The sequence below is a fragment of the Varroa jacobsoni genome, unplaced genomic scaffold (assembly GCF_002532875.2).
Source record: "Varroa jacobsoni isolate VJ856 unplaced genomic scaffold, vjacob_1.0 scaffold_232, whole genome shotgun sequence".
In the NCBI taxonomy this organism is placed as follows: Eukaryota; Metazoa; Arthropoda; class Arachnida; order Mesostigmata; family Varroidae; genus Varroa; species Varroa jacobsoni.
Genome location: NW_019213134.1, coordinates 113,365 through 127,947, shown reverse-complemented (window position 1 = coordinate 127,947; position 14,583 = coordinate 113,365). Strand labels below are relative to the sequence as shown.

Below are 14,583 nucleotides of genomic sequence, written 5' to 3'. Positions count from 1 at the left end.
TGGCAGTTCTCGCTGTTTGATCGATAGCTACACGTCAATCACATAACAACACAGATCGTTATACCGTGTGTGTTATTAGTGTGACTTGTAGCCTAACGAGCAAATATTATTCTCTTATATATTTCGTCGTGCACGAGATAAGTTTTAACTTTTGTAACTCGCATATCATTTTAGATGTTGATTATATTACATTATTGTGCGATAAATTTGTCATGATTATTATTTTGGTTCATGTTTCCTCTAATCTGATCCAGCTAATAGAGCTAAATAAGGTGTTGCTGTGATTCGTCTCATATAGAAGTGAATATATTAATGAATAATAGAGAAGACAAACAGCGTTTCATTAATCGGCGCGACGATCAGAAAGTCGGCTTTCAACTGCCGCTTCTTATTTTCAAATTTCGAAAAAACTGTTTGGAACGCTCTACCAGTTCCCTCACTCATTATATGACAATTTTGTGTCGCAATTTTTACTTCACGGGCGCGCATCGCCATTACGCAAATCCCGCCAATTTAGCGGTCTGCTTAGTTGTTTCTTTTTACAATAAGCTATTCATTCTAAAATGTTTGTTCGCTCAATGACCTACCAATGGTAATTATTGGCCGTTTTAAAATTTACCGGTCGGTGTACAATTTTTCGCACGAAGTTACCTTATATTGGATATAGGAAACATAAATGTGCTCAGTAATAATTGCTTGTATATATAAATAGTTATGATTAGCAGGTAAAAGCCATTGAATAATTATAAAGAGAGTTTGTAATTAAAATAAGACTATAAAATAGAGAAGAAGGTAGGACAAACAGTACAAAGCTATTGTATACGAACATCGTATTTTTTCTTTACACGAATGCTTTTCATTGTTTTTTCTTTAGACCTTAGTTAGCTTCTACTATTCATCGGTTTTTCTAATGTTTCTGTAAAATCTTCAACGTAATTCTTAGCTAGCAACATATCGTATCTACTACCTATTCATTATAAAAATATTTTATTTATTAAACATCTAGCTTTTTGGAAGTAATCTTTTGATTCTTATGTGAAAGAATTCGGTGCAAAAGGGCCTCAGTACAGATCGGTGGCCAGCACTTGTATACCACTACTGTCGTATAACAGAAGCTGTAGCGTAATAAAATGGCGGTCACTGCAAACTTCGCCCCAAATATGCAGCTCAAGTGAATCATTAGCAGTAATATAAAAGAAGTCAGCTAGGCTATTCTTGATATGATATAAGTTTATTTTCTAAATTATAATCGAAATTGATTCAGTGCGGAAAAACGCTCACATACGTAATGCGTATATAGCGCTTGTAAGGTATTACCTATTTTACTCTCCCACCTCTTTCGTCTTCGGTTCAGTGCTTACCCTATTGTCTTGACGTGTTAAACGAAGCCTGGACCCATTTTTTCGATAGCAGTATGTTGTTATGCGTTAAAAATTAATACCCATTAAACAGGTAAATAAATTAAAAAAAAAATATTATTGATCATACCAAGTATATTACCCACATATTATCGACTATCGTTAGTAAATCTTCATAACAGAGCGACTCTTTTAGTTCGTTCACCATTTCGGTCAATGCGTTTATATAAGCAAATGTATTATTACTATGCATGTGCGCATTCATTCGGGCGAGCCCTACTCTGTCAAATTATTTGGATAAATAAAAAACAAGAATTGACCACTTGAGGTTCATATCTTAATAACACTTCCTTATAGCTGGCTTTCGAAATCCCTTCGTAGCTTGAAAAGCACCTATATGCTGCGTTCTGAAAACGCTTGCCTTCTTATCAATGCGCGGATGCAAGAAAAGCTATGCATATTGATTGTATGAGTATAAAGCTTAGATTTGATTGAATGGATTTAAGTTTTTCAAATCCGGTCAAGTAGTTTTTCCAAATTTTCAAACATTAATTGCGATAATGATAATCTCAGTTATAAACAAACATTTCGAAATTGCGCGGGTGTTATCGTTGCTCACGAGCATTTCAAGTTCTATAAAGCCAGTACAATGTACACTCAAAGCATTTTGAAAACCTAAGCGCGCGTCACTTTCATGCATTTTCCCCCTCGTAGTTGTTCAAGATAGTTGTTTTAGAGTACAACAAGATGGTTGTTTTTGTCGTCCTGGCATAATGTTTGTATGGTTGCAAGGCTCTTGCAACATTTGACACTCGCTGCTTTTTAATGAATGCACGAACTACTCATCTAGCCTGCTGGATCCTGCTGTGACACTTTCGATGTGCATTGAATCCCCATTCTACTACCTTCTTCCGCAGTCTCTCAGTTTTCTTTTTAATGTATTTTCCTACACATCTGAGCACTCGACTCCGAAGCTCACAGCCAACGTCTATGTTTCACTCCGTTGTCCCGCTTCGGTTTTTCTTGTTCACAGTAGGTCTCGTCGACACTTATATCTCTAGCCTTTCTAATCGTTGAACCTATATACACGCCTTTATATCTATCAAGTCGTGATTCTAAGTCTCTCAACGACAACCTCGCATCTTGTTCGTTTAGCTACTTAGAGAAATTGAAGAACGGCAGAAGGCTCGAGTACTGTTTAGTGGAAAATGACGCTTGACTCGGTAATCGTGGCAAAGGTTGATAGTTTTGTCTTTTAAGTAAAACTGTAATCCACTTACCAAACCCTACTCGCCTATGGAGAACGAGAGATGTTTGATGTCAACGTACGCCATCAATGCGTACATGATTAGCGCAAGCATAGGTTTTATAGAAAGAAGAAGAGTCAAGCGCACGTCAGATGGTGTGATTGTGCTCCAGTAGTTTAGTGTATATGCTTAGACGGGCTCAAGAACAGCAACTTCCCTATCTATATAACCATTTTAATGAAGTTTTGAAGTAGCGTAACTTGAATAATTAGCTAGCTCCGTGCGAACATACGAATGACAGTCGATCGCGCCCTTTTATTGAGATACTTTCCTTTTTCACTGTTATGCTACTATTAAGACAAAATTACACCCTCAGGTAAAAAAGGCCCCGGCGTTGTTGCTTCCAAACCCACCGGCGATACATACTATGTAGACTGTGTGAATAAGGAGGTTATTCTAATATTAAGTAACACATGCAGTGTCTAATCGTTATCGTAGCTTCATACTTGTAAAATTCTCCCCATCCTCACTTGTTTATAGAGTATCTGTTCAAACTTAGAATTTTGAATTCTCTACTTTTTAGTTTTTTAGAACGAAGAAAAAATCGCTCACTAGGCTCATTATACGATAGCCTACACATTTAGCATACTTGAAAGCATTCTACGACTTCAAACATAACGCGGCACAGATATTCTAATCTAACACCAATTACCAAACTAATCGAGAGCTATATTGCGGTGATATTCTTAAAGGGTTATTCATTATTTCCTTGATTAACTATTTATTTGACCCCGTTTGGCATGACTTGCTAACCGCCAGCTCGCTTTTAATACAAATACAAACAATATACGCTATCGGTACTTATGTGAAAATGCTTCATTCTTACAATAGAAAATATGGTCAGCTTAAATCTCACGTGCGTACTTTAGTTACTAACTAAAACTATCTTAGGAAATAGCCATATATATTGTGTTTACACCTCATATATTACTCCTAGGTTTCCAGCTGTATCCTATGCCTTTCCTTTATTTACTGCCTAGTTTAATTGCGATGTCTATCAATGACGTATATTGCACTCAAAGACTTGTGTAGCGTATTAAACATTATTGTTGTCAAATACAAAAGATTGATATAATCTACTTTTATGGTTTTTAGTCGCCCTGGTAGAAATCTCCTAGGTTAGGTGTACCTAACTATACAGAGCTCCCTCTTCTTATCATATATTTAACCTATTACTTCAGTACGCGTTCTGTCCCACTTTTGCAACATCACTACTCGTGTCTACGGCACAAGGTTGTCTTTCTGAAATCTCTAAGCTCATAGGCACTCTTCAGAAGTATGTAATCCCTATTCTAATGTACCTCTAAAATCTCTCTAATTTGTATATCCTTCCACTTTTTTAGTTGCACTTTTGCCGATTACGCAAGGTGAACCTACAGGGTACGAGGTGATACACGGTGTAATGGCATTACACAGGGTAACGATGGCAACGGGACAATAGGATAAGTCCAGTTCGATATAACATCAAAGAATAGTGCAGCTCCTATAAGATAAGCAATTTACTTGTAGTAGCCGAATTATTTCAATAATGCAACGGGACAAATACCTGTAGCAAAAGAGTTGGTTAGGCACTTCGTGGGCTGAGTAACGAGTGCGGTAGGCGTAAATATAAGGCACTTCATAAAAATAAGTTATCTGCTATATACTTGTACCACATTTATAGGCTAATCTGCGCCGGTGATTCAGTGGATTATTGTGAAGATATCAGAGCCAAGCTAACTAAAGAGTTCGTCTTCTGGTGACCCATCGACTAAGACTTTTCCTCTGGAAACGAAACCATAGTTAAAAAGAGTGGAATAAAAAAAAGGCTCTGACGCGCCGTACATATGGTACATACATAGATTGTCTCGTTTGAATCGGGAGCCTAGATATTTGCTAACAGCACTCTAGTTACTATGGGAGATCAAAGCAACTTCAAAGTCTTACCAGACAATTGTGAGGAGTAATCGGAATGCGTAAATGCAATAAACAATGCTGGATTACATAACACTGGCACGGCGTGTGTATGAACAAAACAAGATAAACCCGAAAAAGCTTTATAACTAGCTGGGCACATTCAAGCTTATGAATCGATAACTGTATACCAGCCGTTAACGAAATGTCTTAACGTAGCCGTAACAAAGTTCTGTCTTGAGTGACAATAGACGTAAATTGGATTGATAATATAAATCCATAAAGATAAATTGTATGGCACTAAACACACCAGCTGCTCAAACGGGGGCTGACAACAGAAACAGATAGGGTATAAATGAAAATCCACACAGGCGACGTTGATAAAAAAAACAGGCAATGAGGGTCCTAAAGAATACTTCTGATGGGAAAACTAAGTTTAGAAAGCATAACACTTGAGTTCAGTATGTTCAATCGTATTATTCTGATAAAAGCCTAACCTTCATGAAAAGGTGCCTCTTTTGGATTCAATCTCGGTGTTGAAGCAATATTTAAAAACGTATTTTAAAATACCTGAAATGTGTAATTTAGAGACGGAGGTTACCTCGTCAGATCATGAGCGCTGTTACCTACGGGTAACAAAAAACTTATAAATGAATCACAAAACAACCAGTCTTCAATTGGGTGGAATATTGAAAAGTATGAAAACTATGAAGAAAGCACTGTCGTGGCTATGAGTATTATACGCAACCAGACTATACGAAAGTAAAATTATAACCCGGGAAACCTAGAAAAATACGCACCTTTCATTTGTTCGGTAAACGAATTAAATAAAAAAACGACAATATAGTGACTCTAGGCTGATAGTGTTGATCTGCGAAGGGACAAATCACAACACATGTGCAAATTCTTAAAAGAAAGTTCATTAATCATATGTTCTGATGGGTTATATCAATGAAGGCATTGCCCCATCAATCCGCTGGTCTATGGTCAAAAAGTCAAAAGCCAAGCATACCTCAATATATACATGTCTCGGCATCGACAAAGATCAAACAGAAATGTTACAGCAAACGGGAACAATATGTTAACGATAAACGAAACGACGATATAAACGCTCGTCTAACCGAAGCTTGCTGCGTCTGCTAACAAATTTAGGCCAGCGAGAATTAAAAAAAGAAACTTGCAGCAGGTTGACCGTATGAGTGCAATGGGGCGTTAAATGACATATCCAACAAGCAATTCAGGTATCTAAAAATTAAAGATAAGTGACTTTATAGATAGAGATAAATGAGGTTTGATACTTTAATCAGTTTAGGGCCTCGTAGAAAGCCAAATGTGGGCAATCTATCAACATGTCAAGTAGAGCGAGGGCTGGGGTGCCATTATATCTAAATATCATTACGAAACAATCCCACATCGGAAAAAAACACATTTGAGAACATAGTTTTTACTCGAAGATAATAGGCTTTCTATACATGCCATGTTGGCTTATAGGTTTACGCTTTGACCTTGCAGAAATTGGCAGCTGGAAAAGGGGGACACTCGAAGTGGATTGTCGTCCCAGTTCTGTTTTTATGCACTATTTAAACTATTAGAGTTTAAATAGACGTCAGCTTGGTGTATATACTTCGACTATTATATAAACAATATGACAAAGGAAATGTAAAAATAACTCAAACACTCTATATTGTACCCGCTACTCAAATATTTGCTAGTGAGTGTTATTTAATCCCTTCGAAAATTTGCAGAGGTTCTCTTCGTATAACCTGTCTGCTGCTCCTGTATTGAAGTCTGTTTGCGGGACGCTGATATATAGGCTTCGGAAGAAGACAATACCAGCCGAACTACTTTGGGAGTCCACGCGAAATGAATCCACACTCTTAGTGAGTTTCGAATCTAACCTGGGGGGATAGCCATGCAGTACTTAGATGATTCGCCGTTATACAGTTCAATAAAGGTTCAGTAACATGCACTGCAAAGATTGGAAAGGCGTTTGAACTAAACGGCCGCTTTAAAATAGTTGTAGAAATTATACACTACGAGAGTTCCGCTGTCTAGATTTCAGCCCGATTTGCGATTCGTGACGTGGATCCATCAAGACTAAAGGCTAAGATTGCTCAGGAAAGTATCGCTTAAGTGGGACATAATCAACGACCAGTAGTAGAGCAGTGGATTTTACTATATGTTGGCTCATTTAAGAATGAAAGAGCGGGCACAGTAGCAAAAATGAGACGGAACAAACGAGGCAAAGCATATATTATGTATTCCGCAAGAGCTAGCATAAAGTTCAAGAAAAAGTACGGGCAAGCTACTCTATGAGGTGGGAAATGAATTTCCATAGTCACATGGGTAGTAGGGGTACGGTTAAAGGGTTTTACATTTGCCGGAGACGACTGGCTGTCACAGTGCATAAATTGCGATATGTAAAAGTACTAGCATCTACCTTCGCCTGTACTGCCCTCTATGTTGGCCTGAATAGTCGAAAAACCTTTCCTCGGCATTGTGTACAGAAAGCTTTACATCCTACGAAACCGTTTAGCATACAGATACTAATGCACGAGGAAGAAATGAAACATTTCAAAAATTAAAAAATAAGAGTGAAAAACGCTCAAATTGTAAAAGTAACAATATTGTCTAATTTATTTAAAACTAAGGACCTTTAAATGAAAAACCGCTAAAAACAGAAGCAACCTAATATATATATTTTTATGATACGCCCAGACCTTATAATACAATCAAGGTAAATTGTTGTTGGAAGTAAATTGACAACGGTATTTACCATCCGGCTGCAACGACGCTTAATTTGAATCTCAGGGTAAGTTTACTTTGTGGACTGTGACCAAGTTAACGAGGCAACCGTTCAGCAAGTGAATTCTTTTTCATAAACTTGAATTTCCTAATAACAGGCCGACAACGGGCGTTGTAGTTGGCGTACATCGCACGTTTACCGTTTCTTATTTAGGTTCAGTGGCATGTAACGAGCGCACTTAGCAACAAGCAAAGTTGCAAAGAAGTATTTTCGGATTAAAACTTTACTTCTACAAGTGTTTATTGTGTGTGTATTTCTTTGTGAAATCACAAGAAAAATGGCTAGCGATATTAATCGTTTACGAAAAAGCCTGAATTTCTCTCGATCTTTAATTTGAAATCAGATAAGACATTTCCTAAAAGAATATTGCTTGAAATGAGAATTGAGGTGATGCTAGTTTCAAGAACGGTTGATAGTCTAGAAAAAACGACGCTTGGCAAAAGGGTTCTACGATAAAATTTCGTGGTGTTGCCAGCTTGAAATAAACCCAGCAAAATATAAGTTTATCGATTCCAAACTATACGCTTACGTCTGTGTGCTAAAATGATGAAGATGGTAATTTTACAGGGTCGTATCGACACAGTGTGTCACATATGTGACGAAATAGCGGAAGTAACGTTACAGGATTAGTGAATCATATTGGTGGCAGAAATGTTGTGCTTTTCAAAATATCGCTCCTCTACATAAATGCAAAATAATTAGCTTTGTTAAAAACGAAAATCATAAAGCATATAAAATATAAACGCTTAATATGTCGACAGTTTCTACGATCATTCTACCTTTATGCTTTAAACGGCCAGAAATTTTAAGCGCGATTTACTGTTACTGTGTGCTGAATAATATGTACATCATTGTTTCTTGAGATATTTGGGTTGGTCCAACACTTATCTATAAAGAATAATCGTATCTTTCGTATTAATTGTCAGTCGCCCGACACCACGTTAGGATGATTAAATTGAAATATAATTTAGTTGGTGTTCATTGAAACTAGGTTGTCGTTTTGATGGAACGATGCTTAATAATATTTTTCGGGTGTTGCCCTCACTGGCAGGCCACGTTACTATTAGCTATGACAAAACGTCTCTTGAATAAAATCGCGACAGAAACAGTTGAACTTCGAAAAGGTTTGAGTTCGTAGGGAACCGCTGCAAATATCTTTGTCGAAGTTCGTGCTGACTTGGCGAACATAACTGTCTACTCTCTCACGGTGGAGTCCTGGTTTAGGAAATGTCGTGCAGGAATTTTAATCCCAAAAATGACCCTGACCTGGCAAAATTCGCTTTTCCTGCGAGCAACAAGGTAGAACTGGTTATTAAACAAGAGTGCTCTATTAGCGCTACCAATCATAACTTGTTCTGGTGATAGTGAAGACGGTGGCGAGGTTGGTGTCACTAGCTAGCTTGCTAGTTTCGAATCTAAATCTTCGCAATAAATGGACTGTCGGATTAATGAATGAAAATGGCAAGGGTAAGCGCTACGGCCAACGTCTGAAGGACACATATGGAGGTTGCCTAGTCACAAGGCCGAGTGTGCGCAGCTCATGGCTTCTATAGTGCTCAAGCGATTCGTACAGCCGAAAGCTATGAGTCACGCAAGGCTGAGAAATAACCGGGAAAGTGTTGGATTCAATATAGCTTGAGAGTTCATCCTATGCAGCCATCTGTATGCTATGGGAAAGGTAAACAAAATTGAAATGTTCATTTTCCATTCCTTGGCCAAAAAAACGCACGTATTTATCGGAATTTAGTTATCGCTGCTACAGGGCCGATGCCAGTGTGACCCCTTAGGATAAAAGATGAACGTCTTTCAACATATCTTAAACAAAGAAAAAAACATAGACAAACAAATTTTGTTTTTTTAGTAAATAAACAAAGCGTCATCTAATATGAGTTTCTGAATCCGAATCGTGGATCCGATACCAGGAAAATCTTTTTTTGCAGAATTGGAAGGGCGGCAGCTGCGCTACGTGAAAAGCGATTCAGCTTTCTAACAATGAAAAGCGTTGTTTTCGTTAGTAAAACACACGCCGTCAGGGTGATTCAGGACACTATCAGACAACCGCGGAGTGGGGGTCGTTGGCGCTGCCGTCATAGTCACGTGATCGACGCGCCCCCTAACTACTCTTTGTTATAGCATCTTCAAAATTCGATTGACACCGGGCCTTCATCACAATAAATCGAGTTAAATATCCTATCCTCTCATTTTTTCGAGCCCCATGATAAATTTTATTAAACACGAGGTTTATCTTGTGCACTGTTACGCTTCCTAGATCTAACTGTTTCGAATTCACCATCCGGTATCGCCGTTAGGCATCCTGTTAGCCGGCTCGCTCCCAGCACGAAGCGAAATTCTGTACGGACGTGCACTTAGATCGCCACCCGTCTTTAAAATTATCTGGCAAATGTGTTATTCATGAAGCTTTTATGGGGATTCGCCTTTTAGATGAACAATGAAACAGGTCTCATTTGGTAAGTGTTGGTTTCAACGCCGCATTGTCCAGTCGACAATATTTTTGGTACTCTACTCAGGCAGCATGATAAGCGTGATCACTTATTTACCACTGGTTCTGGTGTAACTATAAATAAAGCTCTCCTTCCCAGCGTTCTGGCGTGTCCTGCCACTATCCTCCCATCCAGCTATGCGTTTTAAGGGATTCGTGCATATATAGTGGCGCACTATTAGGCTGGTTCTGGTCCCTTAGTGATTGTAAGGGTGTAAAATAGATCTACAAGAAGCGGCGTAAGGATCGCCTGTACAACAATCCCATTATTGTGCAAGTCATATGTGACACCAGGTTTATTAATTATATATACAACAAACACAGAAATCAATTGAATGCTTCTAAAAATGGTATTCTAGACTTTAGGTAGATTTAAAATACGATCTTTAACTGCGCTTGACAAAAGCCAATGTCTGATAATCTTTCTATGACGAAATCTGATTTTCCCTTTAAAAACTACACGTTCATGTAAAGCTTTACTCAAATAGCCTTCTATAGTTCTAAATTGCAAAGATGCTTAAAGGCTAATATGATACAACCCGCTTATCGGTGCAACACTTTAGCTTAGAAAATCGGTATTTACATTAGTTTTTTTTACGACCTTTGATATCTCCGTAAAGTTCTCAACATTGTGGATAAGCCTGCTGAGTGCATTAAAAACCATCTTGTTTTTACAAGAGGTTTTGTATCCTCTTAGCGAACCTCTAAAATCAGTCTCTGGAGACTATCATACTAAGGGATTTATTTTTCCAATGTTTCGTCACCACCCCTTGTAAAAAGTGTTCATAGTTGTGCTGGAAATAATTGGCGGGATGTCCAACTGATAAATTCATTTGTGAGCGTCCTATTATTAGAAAGAATATACACCCGGTGTAGCTATAAGCCACACGCTTGAAGTTTATCCTTCACAGGCTGCGTTTGTGGATTAGAAAAGCGTGCCGAAGTTCTGTTTGGTATAGTGCTATTTGAAGACGTAAAAAATTAAAATTTGTTTACTGCCCGTCGAGCTTTATCCATTTCTCCAACAGGTCGACGGACATACTAGCCGGGTCACACTGGGTACAAAATAAAATGAAAACAATGTATGATGCCGCCTGCCACAGCGATCTAATAAAAAGGCGTAATAATGTGTGATAACTGGCGGGGAAACTAAAATAGAACCTGATTTGAAGGTCAGCATGGCGATCAGCTTTTTGAGAGAGCAAGAAGCTTTGAGTTTCAATCGCTCATAAAAGTCTCTCCCGATTTAACTAACTGTATGAAGGTTCTTGTAGCTTATTGAAACGCTCACTAATAACAAGTCATTGCTGTAGAATATTCCTGGAAGGTGCAATGTAGTGCTTTTTTGAATCTTTATGCTGAACATCTTAAATGAAATGGGTAAGTGTATAATATCTTCATTTCCTAAAACTAGTCAGACGAATGGAAGTGCCGCAACGATATCATATGAACAATAAGCTCTGGCAAAAATACAGATTGAGATCAATCATAGATAGGTAAATCCTGGCTATAGGCAGTATTTATACCGAATACAAAATTAATCCGTTCAAAATTCTTTCGACTAATTAGACTAGTATGTTTTTAGTATTTTCTGTACACCAATTTACTTGTATACGATATCAGGTTATCCATTTAAAGACGACGGTCAACGCGGTCAGAATGAATGCCAACTGAAAGTAGCAAAGTCAAGGGCTCTGCAGTATAATTCAACCTAATCCCTGTACGGGGTTTTAGGATTTAGTGCACCGATTCTAAAAAATAAACGCGGCTGAAACGGGGACAAATTTCAGCCGTGTTTATTTTTCCGGAATTTCCATGTTTGGTGCAGCTGGGGATACTGCTCCCGCCAGGTTCTTTTTGAACCTCGCATCGGACCACGTATGTCGGAGCCCACTTCGCGCGCACCAGTGGAAACAGGTAACAATCGCTCGATTTGGGGTGCTTAAAGGAAATCGAAAAAAAGTGCTAACAACGTCGTAATAATATGTTACGGTGCAAGCTGTGTGCCACCTTCTATAGCGGCAGTATTTACAAAAACGACATACTAGTACAACAGCAGATAGTCGGTTAGCCGGTAGTATTTGCTGCTGGTCAGTGATTGCACAGCGGCTGTTTCCGCTTGTTTGTTTGTTGTCCAGAAGAAAAGCCTTTGTAAGCTTTCTAGCTCAAATCGAGCAACGGCGTTATTGGTATATGATAGTATGGGCCATAACATCGGGCTTGGTGTCTTACTGTCACTAGTGTCTATGGATTAAAATACGAGTATCGTGATAACTTTCGTTTTTAAAGAGCGAGCTGACATTTTAAGTTATTTGATACTGGGACGACTGCAATACAATATAACATATTACCTTCTATTTGTAGCCTACACGATAAGGATCTGCGGGCTGAAGCCTGCGTCTGTTCTGTCGTTCATTAATTTGGTTCGTTCATCTACGCTAACAAGAACTATCGATTTGAAACACACGGAAGAAGTGACCGGTTGCACTTACGCTCATTCATCTAGATCATCACTTTGCTGTGTACCTTACTGTAGCCAGCTTTAATCATTCTGCCAAGAAGTTTAACTTAGTCTAGCTTTCCGGGACACACGTGAATAAGATCGGCGAACGGCCAACCTCTGGCGGACGACCATGAGCCACGTTAGCCTTCGGCCGGTTTTCAATAGACATTGCCAATGATGGTCGGGTGAGCAATTTATTTCTGCGTCATCACTTCCTTCTCTCCTGGGTAAAACGATGTGACCTATAAAAGATTTGCCATTTTTAAATGTATTTAACATGTATTGCATTCTTATTCATCTCATGAGCATCTATCGCTTAGCATTAAGAAGACCCTTATTACATAAAACACTGTAACATATTTTCCTTTTCCGAAAAGTGTTTTCGACCCGAAAACTCATTGAGAGTTAGCCCAGCTCATTGAGCGTTTTCGATTGGGACCAAAAAAATACCCCCTTTATGGACCTCCATGTAAAATTTGCATCTCCGTGGCACTTAAGTGAAAAAGCCACCACATTTAGTTTGAGGCCTTTTTCGAATCGAAATATCTCGAAATATCTTCGAAATATATAGAGAGGCATATTAGATTTTGAGATCTATCGATTATTTGTAAGAATCGGTTTCAGTGCCTTGCGTAAGAAAACATGTTTCCTACATTTTGGTCTTTATCTCAGTCATTTTTCAGTAAATATTTTCGAAGAAATTGGGTAATAAAAATGTTCGTCATGTCAACCGCTATAAATTTTTAATTGACCCTTATCATAAATTCGTTTGAAGCACTTGAAAGTAACTCAAAACGCATTTTCGTCTTATCGTAAACGTAGGTAAGGCAAACCTTCCTAGAAATGTTTAGTTTTCGCACCGAAATACTTATTTTATGTGTAAAAACATGTAAAATATTTTAGCTCAGTGAGAGCTTTCGAGTGGTATCATGCAGGCATCAATATAAACATTTGGCTAGCATGTTGCAAGTGAGAAGAATTTTCGATAGAGGTTTGACCAAAATATAGTCCACCTTAGCCCCTACAACTTTTTTGTAAATATATACAAGAGATTCCTGCAAAAAAAAAACCCTGAAAAAAGCAGTTATCGCGAAGAACGATCAGTTTACCTAATTTAATATTACACTCCATAGGATGAATGAAACAAGATTTTCTCTGGAAAAAGTCCATTTATCTAATCGACTTCATCTTCGCGCAGCTCTTTCCTGGATGAAACACTGGCGATGCCAAAAATCTACCCAATCCGACAATTTTAAGAGGACGATTTTGATCGTACAGACAAACATACAGAGACATAATTTTGGTTGTATATAAATTTGTCAAGGCTCTCAAACGTAGCTCCTCCCTACGTATTCTAAAACTGGTGGGATTAGCATTAAGGTAATACTGCTTGTCATCGATGACAGACATGGCGCGGTTCATCGTAACAGTTAGCAAGTACACAATGTCGAGGATAGACGTGTAATGTTGGGCTGTGCGTTTTAAGGGGTATTGGGGGTTACCCTGGCTAACATATTACTCTCAGTCTATTTTTAGCACGGTCCCTCAAGCTGCCCCATAGTGTTGTTTGCTATCTATATAACGCTGCGACAAGTGGTGTATGGAACGTAAAGCACACTTAGCACGCTTTCCTTTCAAACATCAGACAACACCTACCTAAATATTCCGAATATCATTCAGTTTTAAATTGGTACACTTCTGTCTGACCATGCGTATGAGGCCACCCCCAGTCCTCACTTCGTCCTATCAAAGCAGTGTGACGAACTAGGGTGTCTGAATAAATTATGTCGCGGATACGCACACGTGAATCGCAAAAAGGAAGGGTGCATTTGGTTTTTGGGGTTTTGGCGGTAAGGGGGTGAGACTTAGGACTATGTATAAGAAAACTTTTAAAAGAAAAAAGATATTACTTCTTAAATTATCACGGCGGCGTTCACTGAGCGTAACCTAGGATTTTTAATTGTGCGTCTCGTATATGACCTAGTGTGTACGATGTGATGCTAGTAAAAAATCACGCAAGCTAAGATTTGTTTAGAACGTTAGCCTTACCGAGTTACGTTCATGCATTAATGATATCAAAACGTAGGGCTTGCATCTCGCGAAGACGTATGAATCCTATACAACTGAAGTGCTGCGAACGTAGCGTTCTGAAATTTTAAAAATCATTGTGTCTACCTGGTAAGAATTATTTCTATTCTTGAAATTTGGTGTTAAGC

The 14,583-nt window shown here is 38.5% G+C and overlaps 1 protein-coding gene and 1 long non-coding RNA gene across 2 annotated transcripts in view; both read left to right on the top strand.

The window, feature by feature from the left end:
* Lrp4 (LDL receptor related protein 4) overlaps positions 1-14,583 on the top strand; it is a 152,757-nt gene that overhangs the window by 24,835 nt on the left and 113,339 nt on the right. The gene's annotated exons all lie outside the window — the stretch shown is intronic.
* Positions 7,930-9,552, top strand: LOC147753782 (uncharacterized). The gene is made up of 2 exons (XR_015316119.1): positions 7,930-9,042; positions 9,305-9,552. It is a non-coding gene; the product is annotated as an uncharacterized LOC147753782 (long non-coding RNA).